Source organism: Aphelocoma coerulescens, chromosome 4 (genome assembly GCF_041296385.1).
Source record: "Aphelocoma coerulescens isolate FSJ_1873_10779 chromosome 4, UR_Acoe_1.0, whole genome shotgun sequence".
Taxonomy (NCBI): domain Eukaryota; kingdom Metazoa; phylum Chordata; class Aves; order Passeriformes; family Corvidae; genus Aphelocoma; species Aphelocoma coerulescens.
In genome coordinates this window covers 7201708-7220795 of record NC_091017.1, presented here as the reverse complement: position 1 = coordinate 7220795, position 19088 = coordinate 7201708, and the positions used below count along the sequence as shown (strand labels likewise).

The 19088-nt window shown below is 39.6% G+C and overlaps 1 protein-coding gene across 4 annotated transcripts in view; it reads right to left on the bottom strand.

The window, feature by feature from the left end:
• The window catches only part of JADE1 (jade family PHD finger 1), an 87699-nt gene that overhangs the window by 45633 nt on the left and 22978 nt on the right, over positions 1-19088 (bottom strand). The window contains exon 1 of one of the 4 annotated variants that reach the window (XM_069012671.1): positions 5659-5664. The exons of 2 other annotated variants lie outside the window; for them this stretch is intronic. The gene's annotated coding sequence lies outside the window, so the exon portion shown is untranslated. Of the gene's footprint in view, positions 1-2060; positions 2074-5658; positions 5665-19088 lie in introns of those variants that run through there. One more of the 4 variants, XM_069012672.1, reaches the window with a different exon arrangement.

Genomic DNA, 19088 nt, shown 5'->3' with positions numbered 1-19088 from the left:
AAGCAGGTACTTTGTTATAATAAATAATATCTTAAGGCTTTGTGCCTCTCTCACTTATCTTTCTATCAGTGGTATCACTCATTCCAGGAACACTCAGAGAATATGTATCAGGCTTAAGAGTTAGGCTTTGTGCTAACACACAGAACTTCTGGTCCCTTCTCCAAGTTGTTTCATCAGATATAATCACTCATACATTAAATTTTATTTCAATTTTTGTAATTGTTTGATTCATTTTTTAATGTCTCCCTCTTGGCTTGATTATTTTTTTAGCAGATGCACAAATTCAAGGATAGAATATGTGGCTTTTCAGCACTCTTTTCCATCCTTTTGTAGAAGTCTGTTGCTGCAGCAGTGGCTAATAAAATATCCATCCTTCCTTCCTTCCTTCCTTCCTTCCTTCCTTCCTTCCTTCCTTCCTTCCTTCCTTCCTTCCTTCCTTCCTTCCTTCCTTCCTTCCTTCCTTCCTTCCTTCCTTCCTTCCTTCCCTCCCTCCCTCCCATTCCTTTTTTTTTCCTAATTTGGTAATACTCCTTTTACAGTTGGAATCTTCCACTAATTCTTGCAGTACCCCCACGTGAAGGTGGAGCTAACAAAGTTGAGTTTCTCTTCACTGTTAAATTTGGCCCAAGAGTATCACTTAAAACTCTAAACTGTTCTTTTGCTCTTTGGGCTCCAGCTTTCAGGAACTTCCATTTTCTCATTGTTTTATTTTGAAGATTACAAACTTGAGGAGAAGAGTAGCACAGATCCAAATCAGCACTGTCAACAGTAGATTGTACTTAAAGAGTAGGTTTTTCCAAAGAGCTTTCATATCTCCTGTGAGAGGTATTTTGTAGAGCAGAGCCATAAGACAGACTCACATTTGGGCCAATTCCTGTTGAGGTCCATTTTGTCTCTGTCTGCTCTACTCACACGAGCAAGGGAAAAAAAAAGATTTCGACTCATGCATATGTAAATCTGTACCACTTACAAGCTGCATAAGTGCAATATTTTTAACTCCTGCAGAAATAAAACATACTCAACATGGCTCATCTATGGGCCATGGAGGAACATAGCTGTCAGTTTTGTCCAACCCAAATACATCATTTATGGCAACATGGCACCTGGCTGCCTCACAGAATTATGCACAAAGCCCCCCACTAATTTAATTGGTGCTCTGGCTTTTTCATCCTTCTCATTATCTACAACTACCAAAATTTGGTTGTCTGGATTAGGCAGGTCAAAAAGGCTACGGTCAGGTAGTGAATTATTTCCTTTGACTCTGAAGCTGAGGTTTACAGCTACCAGGATTGCTTGTGAGAGTGATTTGTTTATTCACAGGCCATACACCAAAGATCTGATTTCTCCCATGCTCACAACCCTCATTCTTCTGGTTTATAGTTCCTTTGGCTTATTGAAATGTAGTTGTGAGAGATCACTAACTGAGTTTATGGGCCAGTACCCCAGTAAGGAGAAGCTGTGCCAGTGAAGGATGAGGATGGGAAGGGATGAAAATGAATCCTCAGAGCTGAACTTTATATTTAGCAGGCTTTCAGACGGGGCTTGCAGCAGACAGACCAGTGTACTCTTTTTAATGACAAAACTTGAGAAGTAGAGATTATAATACTAATTTTATCTGTGGGTCGGCAGGGGCATACAAAGGTTATATCACTCACACAAGTCACATGTTAAGTCAGCATTAAAACCAAGAATAGAAACCTAAAGTAACGCCTCTCAGTCCAAGGTTTCTAATGATTAAACCATATCCTCTCCTTTGGCCTGCTCCACAGTGCATAACACAGTACAAAGTATACCTCCATGGCATTTTGCACATAGATACCTTAAAATGTTTTTGCAAGTCAGACACAATTATTGCAGGTATGCAACTGCTGACACTGTGCATTCATCTGAAAAGGAAGCAGGGACAGGTATGCCCAGTAGGTAAAATTAACTACATTCAAAAATCTAGAAGCATAGCTACTGAAATCAGTGTTTCCAAATTACTGTAATTGAAAAGTGGAAGCTGACAGGAAACCAGTAGAACAAGAAACTCAATGGAACAACTGGAAGCAGACAGTTACCTTGCAGGTCTGCAAGTTAAGCTGGATGAAGATGATGCATCACCTTTAAGGGAAATAACACAACTTTGTACGTGATGAGAGAAGTAATTAGCAGCCAAGGTAATGCCCTAAGGATTATGAAAACCTCAGGCAAGTGAGAGTTTAGCTGCAACAGATCAAATCTCAGCTGAAGTATCTACACGTGCCTATCTGGCAGCTCATCAAGCAACATTACAACAGCTAATCTAAATGAACTTCAATATTAAATTGTGTTTGTGCAGGCAGAAATCACGTAGTGAAAGAAAGGTGCTGTGACAAGACTTGTGGAAGAGTTCAAAAGAATCTGATTACAGATTTGCTGATTGCAGAGTGCAACCTGATAACTGGTTGCTAGAAGTGGAGTAGTGGTACCAATTTTTCAGGGGAGTACAAAAAAAATCAATTTTTTTTCCAGTAACAACTTAGTGCCAAAATGACTTTAAAAAATTTGCAACTCTGGATCTTTAGGAGTCAGAAAAAGATTGACTCAAAAAAGAAAGATCAGCTGTTCAAATTGCTCGGAGCAGTTTCTGATAACATGTCTACAAAGAGCAGAAATCTTGGAAGTAACTTCCCATGTGGTCCTTTTGGGTTCCATTTGGTACTTGATGGAATCGCCACAGAGTTGCTTCTATTTGTGGGACAACTTCTTCCAAATGCAATAACTCACAGTTCATTGAATTTAAAGCTGTCTGCAGGCCATGAAACTGACGTCTGCCACAAGGGCCAAGAAATCCTACACCCTCCATGGCAAAAAGCAAACCTAGGACAATTAGCCATAAGTTACAATGCATAGGAGATATTCTGATTGTCCTCAAGAGGTATAAATAAGCCCCTCTCCTCAGTTTCCATGCTTGAAATCCCTCTTAGAGGTTGTGGCAGTCATGATTTCAACAGAGGAAATTTTCTCCTTAAATAGTCAGAGGTCTACTGATTTCAGATGCAGTTGTCCTGAAACCTACTTCAAATATTAGTAATTTAGCTCAGTAGTACACAAAGGTAAAGGGTATAAAGAAGCCATCACTACTAAATAAAGGAAATCCTAGTCAAATAGACAGCTGTTGTTTATTTTAGCTATTTTACTTTACCAATTATATGTTCCAGAAATTAAGTTATTCAGTGTTTGACAAGTAGGAAAAATTATTGAGAAAACTAAACTAAATATCTTTGTCTTGCAGCAATATTGATTGCTGAGCTTTTCTACAAGTTCCACTGTATAAATAAGCACAAAAACCCATTTGGGATGTTTTGATCAGCATAGATGTTACAAAAGCTACCTCATGAACTTACATTTCACTACTGTTTATGTTCGGAGGTTCAACAGTATCAAACAGGACTCAGAACAAGAGGCTTGGAATATTCAGCACAAAAGATTGTTTACAGAGTAGAGGAAAGCTGAGCCCTTATCTAACCCCCTCCATCTCTCACCACCCCCAGAAAGGTGGAGAGTTATTGGGATAAAGAGAGCAGCTTATGCCATATATCCATGGGCCACATAACCTTGCAGAAACTGGCCCGAGCTGTGTCATTACCACATACCCATCCAACACCGTTCTCACTGTTACACTTCCACTTTGCTAGGAGCTTGTCAGAAGTACACACTGAGTAAAAAATCCCCCAACATAAGAAAAGCTGCAGTAACCTTATCAGGGAGAGAATTATTATCTCTTTTTCAAATTAAATATTGAGACATAATTGTAAAGAGATACAAATAAAAAACTGCCCCTGGCAAAGCGAAGAGACTCGAATTCATGATTCAGCCCTAACACATTACAGCAGACTAATCCTTCAGTGCTGTTTGAAACATACTCAATAGGAGAGGTCAGCTACCCCTAAAACTGCATTTGCACACTGAATGTATCAAACCCCAAATTGCTTCAGACTCTACAAGAGCAGTGAGGGTTACAGGAGGTGTCACAGTTTTTGAGCATGAGGATGTCCATAGGCAGAACCCCAAACAACTGCACAGTAAATTTTCAGGGCTCAGGATGTAAACAGCCCTCGAGTCATTTCATACCCTTTATATCAGTAATTCTGAGGCTGCTTTTTTTTTTTTTTAATGGACAAAGGATTTAAAATTTTTAATTGCTTATTTAGAAGTTACAGCATCTTTGTTCGAAGGCGAGACTGCCACAGTTATATTTAACTAACCACACAGGGAAGAATGAAGAAAAAGTAGAAATCAGATCATTACTCTGGCTTCTGTGAACTTTGCTTTACTAAGCAAAATAAAAAACAACAACAACAAAAAAATAGTCTCTGACCTTCCAGAACAACATTAAAAAAAAAAAAAAGTCTGATCTGCTTATGTGGGCAGATTTTGGCACAGGGTAAACATCCATGTTTGCTCCTCAAATTGCACAAGTCAGAAAAGATTATCTCTGTCTTTCATCCAGGACATGCTTTTTGACCATTGCACATTTATGTCTCTGGCAGTCTGAGGCAGGTTACTTTCTTCACATGGAAGAGTAAGAACTCGGGCAAAGTAAATGTGCCAACTGCCTGTAATCTGGTGTTCCTAAAGGAGCAACAAGCACATCCTATAGTCGGCACACAAATCCTTCTATGACTGCCAAAACCCGGTCCCAACCTACTCAGCTTCTCAAGTATTCAGCCAGCCATGGCAGCACCTCTGCCCTCAGCCAAAGCTGAAGGTGAGCCCACAGTGTCTCAGATCTCTTCTGGGAAAGGGCCCGACTACTTAAGATAGAGTCTCAGGCTACAGCACAAGAGTTTACAGAAGATAAGTTCAGGAAAGCCTGAAAGAACACCAGCCCCAGAGCAGCCAGTCCCATGCCAGAGTACAAAGTGTACTGGCACTCTGGTGTGGTGCTTTGGATCAATAACATGTGTAGTAAAGCACATATTGACTGACAGGCTGGACAGGCCCACAGAGAGAACAAAGGGATTTTTCCTCTCCCAGCATGTTGACACTGGAGCCTAGAGCCTCGATTTGTCTCTAACTTTACATGTTTACCTTTACATGTTTATCTTCTGCAAAAGCTCTTCCTGTGGGTTCTTTGGGGTGTCTCTGTTTTTAAAGAAATTAAGCATCCTTCATGACTTCTGTAATAAAATGTTGTAAGTATAGTGCACTCAGTAGTGCCTGACACAAGGTTCAGAGATCCTAGTTCGCTTGTTGGCAGGAGTTTGAAGGCAGTGAAGGAAATCAGAGGTAGAAAAAAGGTCCCCCACCTCAAACAAAGTAAAGAGAGCCTAGGATCACTGGTTGGGTGAGCCATGAGTAAGTATTGAAAATACTGGCCCAATGAGGGAGCCTCATTGCCCAGCTAAGCTGGTTGTCCTTCAGAATGCAATTAACCTCACCTGGTTAAATGTTTTAAATCCTTATAAAGTTGCCAAACATCCACTAATATCCCCAATTCTATGTTTTTTTCCATGAAAAAAATATCAGTCCAGAAAATCAAGCTACATCCTACACACAAAATCCTTTGCTACTCCATACACACATGCTTGCTTTGTTTTCACATGTATCTCAAAGCCTGGAAGTCCCCATGCCCAGCTAAGGAAAGAAGACACCGATATTTGTCTTGCTTAAAAATTCCTTCCACGTACTTACAGTTTGTAAGCAACGAGTGAAACTGAAAGCACAAGTTGAAAGTCTCTTCTCCTTGTGAATGGGTGTTTATGCCACTAACTTTTGTGGAGCTAGGCTTTTCCCCAGCCTACGTTTTATAATTACAGAGAATTCTTTATAGCCATTGCCATTCAGACTGTATGATATTTCTTGATAAACTGATGTATCACACACAACACATCGTGCCCTGACTGAAAACCATCATCTCAACCTGAACATCCAGGGAGGAATTAGTTGAAAAAGGGTTTAAAAGCTGCATGCCATTTCCAACATAAGCACCAAATGAAGTCCTACTTAACAAGGTGTTTGCTTATCCTAACCTTGTTCACACTTCACAGCAAAAAAATAGACACTTTCAACCCTGTGAAAAATACCACTTTTGCTACACATACTACATACATAGGACACCAGCTAAAGTATCTTAACTTTTTTGTACTTTAAACTCTATTAATAATTTCAGTATGTTCGTCTTAACAGCTCCCTAGTGAGAAATCATTTTCTTTCACATACATGAAAATCTCTTGTATATTTAGGCCACAGCTTGCAAAAATAAACAAATAATCAATTTTCTAAGAGATGTGGCAGGTGGAACAAGTTAAAACAAGGGAGAGAGACAGTCCAGACCCCAGGCTCCAAATGGCTCATCCAGCAGAGTCCCATCTCATTGCCATCCTGATTGGACTCGATGATCTTAAAGGTCTTTTCCAACCCTACTGATTCTATGATTAAGTTCCTAAGTTTGTTATGCTGCTTGACAGTGCCAAAAAACCACATGAATTTCCTCAGGGAAAAAAACCACCTTTGCAACCAAGTGAAGTCTCAAATTGTTTTTTTCTTTGCGCTAAGGTTACGTCACTTATCTCTTGGGTACAGATGACATTCATAACCATGTGCCTGGACTCCAGCTGAATTATCACTTTCTCTTAAATAGTCTGAGGGAAGAAAAACAACAGGAATGCTGTACAGGAAATTAGGAAGGCTTGGTCTTGAGCTTGATTTTGAAAATTCTTTCAGCTGAGCCTCCAAATTTTTTTCCTGCAGCTTTTCATGTACAAAAGATTTATCATTTGTGCAGGCAGACTCAGGAGCTGCATGTGTAGCTGCCCAGCTGCACACAATGTGGGCACAGCACCTGCTGCACTAAAGCTCTCTGCGGACAAGTAGACACGTTCCAGCTATTCAGTCCAAGCATTTTGTGTAGTTGCCATCCTTTAGGAGACTTCTTTCTGCCTTTGTGGAAAATACTTCTTTTAGTGGACAAGGTCCTGCCCACCTGGATTCAGGTCCTATTCATGATCAGAAATTCACAGCCAAATTCACACCAGGTAGTACCAAAAGCATTCTAAGATTTCTACAGCAAAATGGAATGACTTCATTTTAATAGGTAAACATGATGAGCTCCACAAATGACTGCTGAGGCATTAGACATCATTAGTCCCACAGAGAAAGCTCTAACGTCCTGCAGTATCAAACTGTTTATCGCTAATTTACAGAGGCTGAATCCACAAATACATTCCTATCATTTTGCAGCTGCCTAATTAATTACATATATTAAGCAAATTAAACTGAAGGATGCAGCAAGTACTCCCAGGGCAACCAATGGCTGTGTCACCAGCAATTTGCTGCTTTTGCATTCAGAAGCACTCACAATTTTCTTTTAGTGGCAAAGAGGATCATGAAAGGATGAAAGCAGGGATCTCACTAGTACAGCAGAAATCAAAAGAGACTTCTATTGCATTGAAATTAGTGAAATAGCTCCAAGAGAAGTACTTTATAAACATGTGCAGGAATTAACACATGTTCAGTCCTTGAACCATGTTGTGCCTGTTGTGTGCACATGCATATTTTGTGTCACACAGACAACAGAAGCAATGAGTGAAATATCACCACAGTCATTTATTTAAAATGCACACCCATTTTTGTTAATTTCAAAAAATACTGATTTTTCATGGTAAGTCAAAATCATCTTCCAAAAATAATTTCTGATACTTGTGGAGCTCTATTTATATTTTTGAAAAAATATTACTGGCATTCTTTTTACCTGTTTAAAATATTACTGGCATTCCTTTTACCTTTTTTACTACAAGAGCACAGGACATCTGAGGAGCGCAGGACATGTCTTCTATCTACATATACAGGAAAAAAAACAAACAAACCAACCCAAAATGTATCCAAATCAGAAGGGAACATACATGGGCAATTCCACAACTATTTGGTGGTAAATGATAAACCACAGTGTGTCCCTCAGTGGGTGTGCAGAATGTGTGATCCAGAGTTTGGAATGTCCTCATTTCCTAATATTTTTTTTTCCTTTTTTTTTAATCTATGGCAGAACTGCTGACTGCCTCATTTCATAGGGAGAAGCAAACTTACTCTTTGATGTTTTAAGTGCCAGACTTAGGAATGACTAATTCTTCTGTTCTAGTATTACAGTAGCAGTTCTGAAAGACAAAAAGACATAAAATGCCTCTTCCCATCTTTTTTTTTTACCCCAATTTTGGGGCATAATTTTTAGAATCTTCTTGGAGTACTCTGTGAAATCTTAAATGTGCCCCGTGATAGAAGATCAAAGCCCTTCTACGCTTCTTGATACCAGCATTTGTACTTTGAATTAAAGGTCAAATAACTCAAACAACTGAAATCCTACACAACTAAAAGAACTCTTTCACTCCATAACCTCCAGACCCTTATAGTTGTTTTATTTCAAGGTCCAAATCTATGCCATAATTACAGTAAACCCTTCTTGAATGAACAGAAAGTCCTCTGATAAACAGTGAAGGCAGTTAACTAAAGAATTCCATTGATACAAACCACAGCAATAACATTTTCAGGAGAAAACTCCTTGTAAGATATACCAAGCTCCCTAAGAAAACAATCTGCAATTTGACTTCTTGCTTCAAAGCAGAAGCTGACTATAAAGTTTTTCTGGAAAGTGCACGAGCTTCTGACGAGCCATCCCTTCCTGTGAGTAGATAATTAAAGCATAACAGTATTTCAACAATATATTCATAATCTACATGGTCAAAATAGATATAGCACTTTTCAAAGTACCTTTTCACTGGAAATCACAGGCTGGATCTGTCTGCCAGAACGCAGCCTGTATGTTATATTGCCTCAGAGGTTAGTCTGCTTCAATCAATACAAAATTTCCCCTTCAAAATTCTTCTATTAATTGAGGAGAACCTGTCTTGAGCCTTTTTCTTCCATTTTAATATTTATTTCCTCTTTTCCTGATCCTCATGGATATCCCTTATTTTGTTTCCATTCCTGGCAGCTGTTCCTCCCAGCAACTGCCCTGGCACCTGGACTCTTTTGGCCACTCGAAAACATCACAGTCTAGGCAGTCTAGCCTTGCTTGTATGGAACAGGCTCAAGTATTTTCTCTCTCTCTTTGGCATCTTTGGTACATGTCCAGAGCACTCACTAGCTCTCTATCAGTCACTTTTTTATGCAACTTATCATAGCCCAATTGCTGTTCCAAATCAACCAACACTAACTTTCCCCAAAATAGGCCATTTTCTACATCAGTGCCTCAGGACACTTCAACTTCCAGCTCATTTTTTTCTGGGAATACATGGTTACTGAAGCAAACTCATCCTTAACTCTGTGTGCAACATATCACTTGTAAATCTCCATTTTAGCAGCCCACAAGCATTTTGCAGATTTAGCTTTTAAAAGTCTCTTAAATTCTAAATATGTGCATACCAACCTGATTCTCTAAAGAGTCTAAAAGACTAAGATTAAAGTCCTCTGAGTACACAATTATCCCTATTCTACACAGAGCTGCTTTCTGAAACAGAAGGCACACCAAGCATTAGCTCTGCCTCCCTTCTCAGTGCACTTGTTTTCACCATCCCAAATGCAGCTGGCAAAAGACCTGTAAATCCAGATTTCTTTTCATGGTATTACTCATCAAAGCCTTTAAGTTCCTCCATCTGCCAGCTGAGCCATTTCCTGTTTACCTGGCAGAATGGTTAGGGGTTTGGTTTGACCACTGCTTCTGCCATAAATCACATTAGACTTGTGGAACTCTTCATAGAAGTAATGCTGAAGCAACCTGGTTCTTTGCATCATAAAGCTGACATTTCTCTGAGTGCATTTTCTCAATTATTGTACTCTTGGTGAGAATTAAGGAGAATTCAGAAAGTAAATGGAGTTTGCTAATTTATCAGTAAATACTGATGTTTATACTTTAGGACTACCTCCATTGTAAAAGCCATCTGCAGAGCCAGACAGAAAGCAGCAGAAATCAATTTTGTTTATTTTGGTTAGTAACAAACATTTGGCGAAAAAGCACAATGGCACATTTTTTGGAAAGCATCCATGCCATGGTTTGAGCTGTAGCAGAGTCATGCTATCCATATTCTTGCTGTTTAGAAGAAAAAAACACCATGTATAAAAAAATGCCCAAATAAACAGGAAGGATTTTCTCTGGAAAAACTCTCTGGAGTTTTATGATGCCAGTGAATGAAATTCAGGTCTGCAAGTACAGTTCCATTAAAGTCATCAGCATTAAGAAATAGTCCTCCTGCACTTCAGAAATGTGTTCCTTCAGTACAGATAAGAGTCCCTTGAGCTTCTTTTAGTGGTGAAAATAAGATCTACTGCTCTTTTAATTCACTAAAGAGTATCTGTGAAAGAACTGAATTCTATTTCACTCTGGTAACCATCAACAGAATTCCCTACTAAAATTCTGTCATATACATCTGAAAACACCAGGATTAAAAGATGCTTTAAAGACTAAGACACCAAACTACTGTACTGAGGACCTGCATTTTTCTGTAGAAAATGCTATTCTGTTGAAAACAGCACCAAAATGCAAATATTTGAGCCTATTTTTAGGACTCACACCACACTTTTAATATTTTTCTTTTAGGTGGATGAGAATACAGCATAGTTGAGGCTATACTTTTATTAGCAAGCTGTGCAGCACACTCAGAGCAAGCCTGAATAGCAAAACAGGTGTAGCTGTAAATTCAAACCTCATGCTTACAGGTGTTACTGGAGGGAAGGAGAAATGCTTTATACTGGCTCCACCTTGCACTGAATGACCAATAGCAGTTAAAGCTAATGGTCATCCAGCCTGTAAATAAACACAGGCTACATAAAGCCTGTAGTCTGCCTTTTGTTTTAGTTTAATCTAAGAGGAACTCAGTTTGTGCTCTCCAAGAGAATTTGACAACACAAACCAACAAAAGGCAGGGAAGGAGGATGAAGAGATTCCAGTCACAGGACATCCCCTCTCAGAACTAGCACATTAACTTGTATGCACCCTGTGTGATGATCAGCAGAAATACTTGAGGGAGAAACCATTTAAGAAAACCATGGAAGAAAACCATGAAAGAAAAGGATAGAGCATGTTTTCCATGAGGGTTATATCCTTAAAAGCACTCCTTGATTTAATAACCTTGTAGCTTTTCAGGAACATTACAAAGCCCACTAACTGTGGAGTAACCATTTAGGAAGGGCAAAAAAGCCACAATGTCTATTTAGTATTGAAGCGCTTTAAGGAAACTTAAACAGGACAGTGGTAGAAAGAGTAAAGTTGGAATAAAAAGTTACATTTCTCAGACATTTTTTCTTTGAAAGAGAAGAAGTTGTCTGTAGCAGTATGGACACAGATATTTTCAAATACCTGAGGACTAGGTGAACTTCATATCTATATATAGGTCTAGATTGTCTCAAGAAGAATGAGAAACAGATTCTGCTCTTCATTTCATGAGTGCACCATCACTAAAGCACCAAGGAGTTCTCCAAGTTGTAATTTCATTCATCATTACATCTAACTACATTACATCTCCCAGTAAGTCAACACTTATCTTTACCAAACTTAAAGGGTATAACAAATCAGTGTAATTAAACAGGAATTCTGACATACTAAGCACCTGCCATCTTGTCTCTCTAAACGGAACCAGAGCCCATGGACCTAGGCATAGTAAAGATATTAATACTATAAATTTTGATACCTATTTTGATACCAATAGGCATTGCTACTTATTGATGTCAATATCCATTGGCATCACTACCCATTGATGCCTGTTAATTTCAAAATTTTTATATTGACAGGCGTTAATATTTATACACATCATCACCTTTTGGTATCAATAGGCACCAATACCTTTATTTTTTAATGCCAATCTCAATATCTTTTTTAATGCATTGATAAGTAAAATTATCAGTACCTCCTAGTTTTGAAACCAAATTTCAATATTAGAATGCATCAAAACCTATTTCAATTTTGATGAATTTTGATACCAATAGGCATTCAAAGATTAAGGTGCCTACTTAAAGGAATCAATACCTTTAATATCAATGTCTGTCAAAACTAATCTCAATATTGGTAGGCATCCATAGCTATCAATTTCAGTGTTGATTTTTATATCATTAGGCATCGATACGTACTGATATCAATAGGTATCTAAAGATAGGAATTTATACCTATCAATTTCTGTAGTGATTTTGAAACCAATAGGCATCAATAGGCATTGATAGGCATGAAAATCTATCCATTTCAAGAGCTACTGATTTGAATAGTCATCTATACCTGTTGACTTTGATGATGATTTTGCTATCAGTAGGCATCTATACCTATTGATATTGGTACCTTTCAAAAGCAAGAGTAGTTAATACTTATAATTTTTAATACCTACTGATAGGTAAGTATTGATAGACTGATTTAGATAAGAATGGATACCTATAATACCTATCAATATTGATACCTTTTGATAGAGATACTTACTGTTATGGCAGTCATCAGTAGACATAATACTAACTGATAAGTAGCAATACCTATGAATTTTGATATCAATTTACTTTGATACCCATCAACATCAATCAATTTAAATAACTGGGTATACTAAGAGGCATCAATTCCTATGGATATTACATATTGGCCAGAGAGCCATGTGAAGTTTTGGTATGTAGGTTACAGGTTGTATTATTTGATATGGAGCTTGTCCACTTCTGCTGTGCCTCCTGGAGCAAAATGTTGAAGAAAAAGCATATTAGGTGTGCAAAATCCTGTATTGCAAGGGTCAATGAGTGTGTGCAAAAATCAAAGTCACAGATGCAGGGGTCATATGTTAATAACTGATCCTTGATATTTAGATAGAGGAGAAATATGCAACAGTCTTGCTATTTAATTATTTCCAGGAATTCTGAATACTTGCATATGGCTCAAATTAATTTTGTTTTCTTGGAAGTCAGTTCTCTTTAAAACGGGTTATGTTTCCCTTCAGCATGTCTCCAGATAGCTCAACTTCAGCCCTTGGAGATGTACTTCCTTCTTTCAGGTTTTGGAGAGTTACTAGTTCTACCTAGATTTCTCTGCACAGTACTGGATCCTCAGCCATACCCCTTTTTTCCTTTCAGCTGCAAACATCCTCTTTCTGTCCCACACACACCTCCAAACCCAGCAGGGCGAGACAGACACAATCCCACAGAGCTGTCTAAGAAGCTACAGTGCCACATGGAAAGACAGTTGGATTTACTGGCATTGTTTCTAACTTTAAATATTTTGTCAACTCTGGATTTGTGGTTTAAATTTGCTTATGTGACTACAGAACAAACGATAGCTATAAAAGCTACTGCGTGCTCATGTTATCCTAGAACAGACCAGTGCTGCAACGGGAGTGTCAGCATGTGTGTTGTCACTGGCACCTCCTGAAGAGGCAAGTTTTCAAAGTTCACCTCTTGCCTGCTGGAGGAGGCCAGGATGCCCAGACTAACACTCCTTGCTGGTGGTAAATGTCACCGTGGTATCTCATTACCACATCTAGTTTAAAAAAGTCTGACATTTAAAAGATACGAGCTTAGAAATCTCCTCTCAACTACACCACTGATGCAGTACTGAGTAGCAAGGAAAAACCACTGTCTAGCAATTCAGACCACCTTCCTTCAGCACTTTTGGTTTCTCTGAGGGCATTTCCCATGCATATAGTGACTCTGCCCAAATCCCCTTACCTTAAAAACATTGACATGATGTTTTTGCTGTTGTCTCAGCCTTGACAAGCACAGCTGATGGCCAGCACCGAATCAGGGAGCTCAGGATGGATATACTACACTACAGCAACACTTGCCACACCAAACCTGAGAATGGAAACTGAGTAGCCTCCACCCTTCAGTACAGTCTGTCAATATAAATGGGATCCCAACAGCTGTGCAGCTGCTTCATCAAGAGAACAGTCAGGATGTGGGATGGAACTTTTCAATTAAAACTGGCATCGTTTTCACAAGTCATAACAGATCCCTTTGTGAGTATTTAGCTACAGAAACAGGGTGATGCTCTTTGTAAGCAAAGCAAGTCAGAGGAAGAAGATTAAATGGCTCAAAAGACTGGGGCCAGCACCTTGGGTTTTAAGTTATTTCTCGTCATTTCTCAGTCTAAAATGAGCTGTTCAGCAGCTCTATGAGGCTGGTGCTGAAACACCTCATATTTCCTTCATATTTGGTTTAGGGGGGTCACATTGGATCATAGCCTGGCCTAAGGCCAAAGCATCTTCACAAAATTATTCCAAACTTTCTGAAGGCCAGTTATCCTTCAGGCCTTCACAACCTAAACTAAGGGTCTCTCCAAGCACCCGTTGTCTTCTCACTTCTTACAAATCTTTCAGCACCACATTAATGTCATTTATGAATGCAGGGAGAGACGAGGAAGAGAGAGGATCATTTGCAGCATTTGGGTGTCCATGGGCACCACAGGATGTGCTATAGACCCCCTGTGACACTGGACTCTTGTACTGGGTCTGCCTGGGATGGAGTTAACTTATAAGACTGTCTTTATCTTGTTCCATGATTTTTTTTTTTCCTTTTGGTCTTCCTAATCTCTCCCTTATCTCACTGAGGGAGGAACCAACTGAGCTGCTATGTGGGTGCTCAGCTGCTGGCTGAAGTCAACCCACAACAGTCATAAAGCTTTTATCATCAGGCCACAAGAAAGGAGAGGTGAAGGAAAGCTTGATAAGAGCTGTTAAAGCAGCAGCATATCACAGCAGAGGGAAAATCAGTAACAGGGAATCATGCAGCAGCCAATTTGGGTGGGAAGGATAATATCCTCCCAGCAAAAAACCCTCCTCTTTACTCCTTTTATTGAGACATGAATTTCTGTCCCATTTGACACCACCCCCCTCCACACACACATTCACAGACTGTGTAGCCTGGGCCATAGAGGAAGGAAGCAGAAAATCTCCAATTTCCCAAGAATAACGGAGAAGTGATCTCAGCACAGCAGCAGCCTCTTATGAGCTTTTGCTGGAAATCTGCTCAACCCCTGCAGATAGGGAGTTCTGAAAAACACTGTGGGCTGCCCACTCTGGCATTCCTGCTGGTGCACAAGCCTGCCTGCATCTGCATCCCAAACTGGTAATGCTGTGGTACTACATGAACCCAACATCTTGTTTGGAGTAATGGCCTGACAACACACAAAGCCAACAGCCCTTTCTCTCTTTCCTACCCCAAGAGAATTATAACTTATCCTGTCTGTGAGCTCTTTGCTGAAACTAGGAACCAACACAGCTCCCAGCCTCCTAAAACAAGGGGGATGACTCTGTCCTGCATGGCATTTCTGCAGAAGGACTGTCACAATTACAGATGGTCACATCCTTGTGGCTCCCCTTCAGGGGCTGACAGAGGATGGGTGATGCAGCAACTCCTGAATTTTGAGAAATGCAGAGAAGGGTTACTTCCCCAGTAATCCACCAGCACCTCAGCCAATAACTGCTTTGTATGTCAGAAAAATGGTACTTAATCTTGTGTTTGTGGGTCAGGGACAAGCTCCACAAAGTTACTGCCCCATGAGCAGGCTAATCCCTGGCAGCAAGTGTGAGAAAGGGGCTGCGTTGTAGGCTGTCAGCACAGGAACCTCGGAGAGCTGTGCTTTTGCAGCCTGCATGAAACACAGCTCCCTGACACTGGGGCTGAGTGAGGTACTCACTCAGAGTTAGGACTGGAGAAGAAATTTCTGAGACAGCTGTTCCATACAGGAATTTTTTCCACAGCTGATGGCTCTGAAGGTGTTTTAAAAGTATCAAACCAGCAGTGCACAGCTTCTTCGTGGCTCTGAGCCTGAAGCTGTAATCCTACCAGAAAGGCTTCCCCCTGTTCCTAGAGCAACATAAAGCAGCTCACTTTGTGGGGCTTCAGGGGATCCAGGGCACTGGCACAAATGGTCACTGACTCCAGGACTAGATGGAAACATGAAAGGAGGTATTTCTTGGTCTGTCCTTGCAGAAGCCTTCTATGTGGAGCTGGGATCTGGAGCAAACTCCAGAACAGGCACTCTCCTTTGGACTCTTCTACATGGTGCCTCCGTCATATGTTGTTCTTGAGCAATTCAAGGCCTCTACCTTCACTTTTTTAGCTGGTTGAATTCCTCATTGTTTGCCAGTCTCCTCTTTCAACAGCCATCATTGTATTAATGACTTCCAGGTCAACAGCAGATGTATTTGATGGCTATAAAATCCCAGTTCTTGCACAGTTCAAAGATTGTCAGATCTTTGGGGCCGCAAAGCTGCAGCTTTCTGAATTTCATGAGGTAAACCAGGCAACTATAGACTTGGCAGAAGTTGGTGAACAAAACAGAGAAGGCATTATACGAAGTGGAAACAAAGAGAAATAGGAATTCAGCAAGGGAAGACAAAAGAGAAAGATGGGCAGTTACAAAAGGAAAAGGATTTCAATTCCAAATAGGTATTGATGAACCAGGAAGGTTTCTTCAGGATGCTGTGAGAGCCATCAGCATTTGAGATCTTCATCTTGACCCTTCTGTATTCAGTCTTCCAAGATAACCTCATGGTGGCAAATCCCAAACTGAAGGATAGAGCCTAACAAACTCCAACACTGGAGCATATTTGGACCTGAACTTCCAGGTCAGATCCCTCCTAGAGGAATCTAGTTGTTTCTAGATCCCTTTAAGAACTCAATACATATGCAGTAAATTGGGACAATCAAGAGCTTCACTTTAAAACCATACTCTTATTTAAAACCCAGCTGCTAATATAGACACAGTTTTAGTCTTCCCATTACTGTTCTAAACCTTGGCCAGGTATGTTCTCTCTTCTGTTTCTATTTACAAACAGGTAATTATTTTCTTGTACTTATATCTGGACAACCTAGTATATGTCATTTAGAAATGTTTTTACCCAGCACTAAATGAACTACACCCGTTGCCTAGTCAGGAAACATCCCTCCTCCCCATCACCACAGGTGTCTAAATGCTTGTTTAGCCTCATAGTCTAAAGATTAAATAGGCACAGAATCTGATGTAAAAATCATGGTTTCTGTTGAAAATAGCTAAAGCCTAAAATTAAGGATTACACTCCCTTTGTACCAGTCATTGGATAAATATGCGATCCATTTCTTAGGGTTCCCATGCTTTCAGAATAAAAAAAAATGCCTGCAATTGTTTGGGAGAGGGGGGTGGAGCAAATTAGTTTTTCACTTTGTTCTTGGAAACAGGGTTGAAGAGAATGTATTAGGCAGTGTAAGTAAACTTGTAAAATCATTGCATGTGCTATACGTATTTTAGACACAAATTAAGATTATTTCACCTTTTGTGGGGGAAAAAACTGCATCTTGAATCCTAAAGACTGAGAAGTCTAAGGCACATCATCAGTTTTGTGGTGTTGAACTAGGAAGAGTCACATGCAATGTTTGCCCTCCATAGTCACAGCCCGTATGCATACATAAAAGCTCCAAAGCTTTCCAAGGCCACAGGGTTCTGGAAAAAGAGCAAAGAAGGACCATCCCCATAGAATTTACCTGCCAAAGTACAAATCTTCCCCAAACTACATTATTGGCTATAGTTCTTGTGCACAGCACACCTGAGAAAACCTTTAATTGCAAAGCACTACTGAGCTTCTTGTGGATTTAGGAGCCTCTGGAAAATGAAATCAGTGAGCTGCAATTCAGCAACTAATAAGAACACACACACACACACAAAATCATTCTCTTAATAAAGCTGAAAAGCTCACATAAATTTCAGTGTCCTTGAGATACTGTAACTGCACCCGAGGTCAGTTCCAACTGATGTTGGTCCCACAGGGAGTTTTTTAACTGTGTTTCACTAAGCTGTAGTTCTTCCTACTTTTCTCATCAATAAATCATGGTATTCATGCAATCAAATAGAAGTAGCTGTGGCCTGTTATCCCCATCTCATCATCATATGGGGGTCTAATTTAATTTACATAACCAGCACAGTACAGGCCAAAATATGCTAAGTGAGCCTTGCCTAATTATTTTGTTCAGAATTTAGATTCATGTTCACTCAAGTTCAGTAAGTTAATTTTTGACAAAATCTATTTCTAGCTACAATTAGATTCAAACTGGTATTTTCCAAGTTCTATTGAAAGCCAAGGAGAGATTGATGGTAGTTCTAATACCTTTTCCCAACAGCTCACCTTAAATAATACACCTTCTTCTTTGACCTAAGCGAGTCCCAGGAATGTGAAGAAAAATTAAAGAATCAATCAAATTAACCTTTTGGCCCTCCTGCACTCTCCCTTTTGCTTACCCTCTCCTAATTTGGGATCTATACATTTCTTTGCAAATACATTGCTTCCAGCACTGCTTGGGACTTTACTACTATTGTTGTAACTTGCCCAGTCATCTGCATCATCTGTGTTCCTAATCTGTTTGTCTTTCTTGCTGAATAACTGTTAAAGGGAAAATTCAGATTTACACTTGATACTTAGGAAGACAGTATCTGGAAAAATGCAGTCTTTTTATCTTAAGATGCTGCATTTCTACTAAGCTCCTTCTGAAAAAATGCTCAGAACACCACACAGGAAAAGGTATGGGACTGTAAGAGAAGCACACAGACACAAAGACAAGCCTGTATCATTTACAAACACCAGAACTGAGCCGTTTCTTCTCGTGATGAGACTACCACAAAGTCTGGTTTATTCTGCAGCCTCCTAAACTTTGGGTGTCAATGTCACTTTTTTACCATTTTTTACCCCAGCAGTGGTCTTTGTCAAATAATCCTGAAATTAAAAATTAAAAAAATTAAAAAAAAAAAAAAAAGAAGAAGGGACAAGGGAATAAAAAACCTTACAAGGCACTTGTAGTTTTTGAAACACTGTATCTATTTAATATTAGAGTTATTTCAAATACTGTGAGCCATCTGGAGCATTATGGCTCTGTCTTGACTGCCAGAAATGGTTTTCTTTTGTTTACTCACTAGTAGAGACAGTTTCTAGTCTACAGAGAGTCTTAGTCTTATCACTAAACAAACCAGATAGTCAGTCATGAACAAATGAGTACAGTGAACCCTGTCCTTAAATGCCCAACAGCAACAGCCTGCCTCCCTCGGGATTTCACAGTAGGTGGTTCATCTATCACAGGTAGGAAAAGCCCAAAAACACATTATTTCTGCTGGTAGAAATGGGTTTTCCTCTCTTCTTTCTGCAAATTCA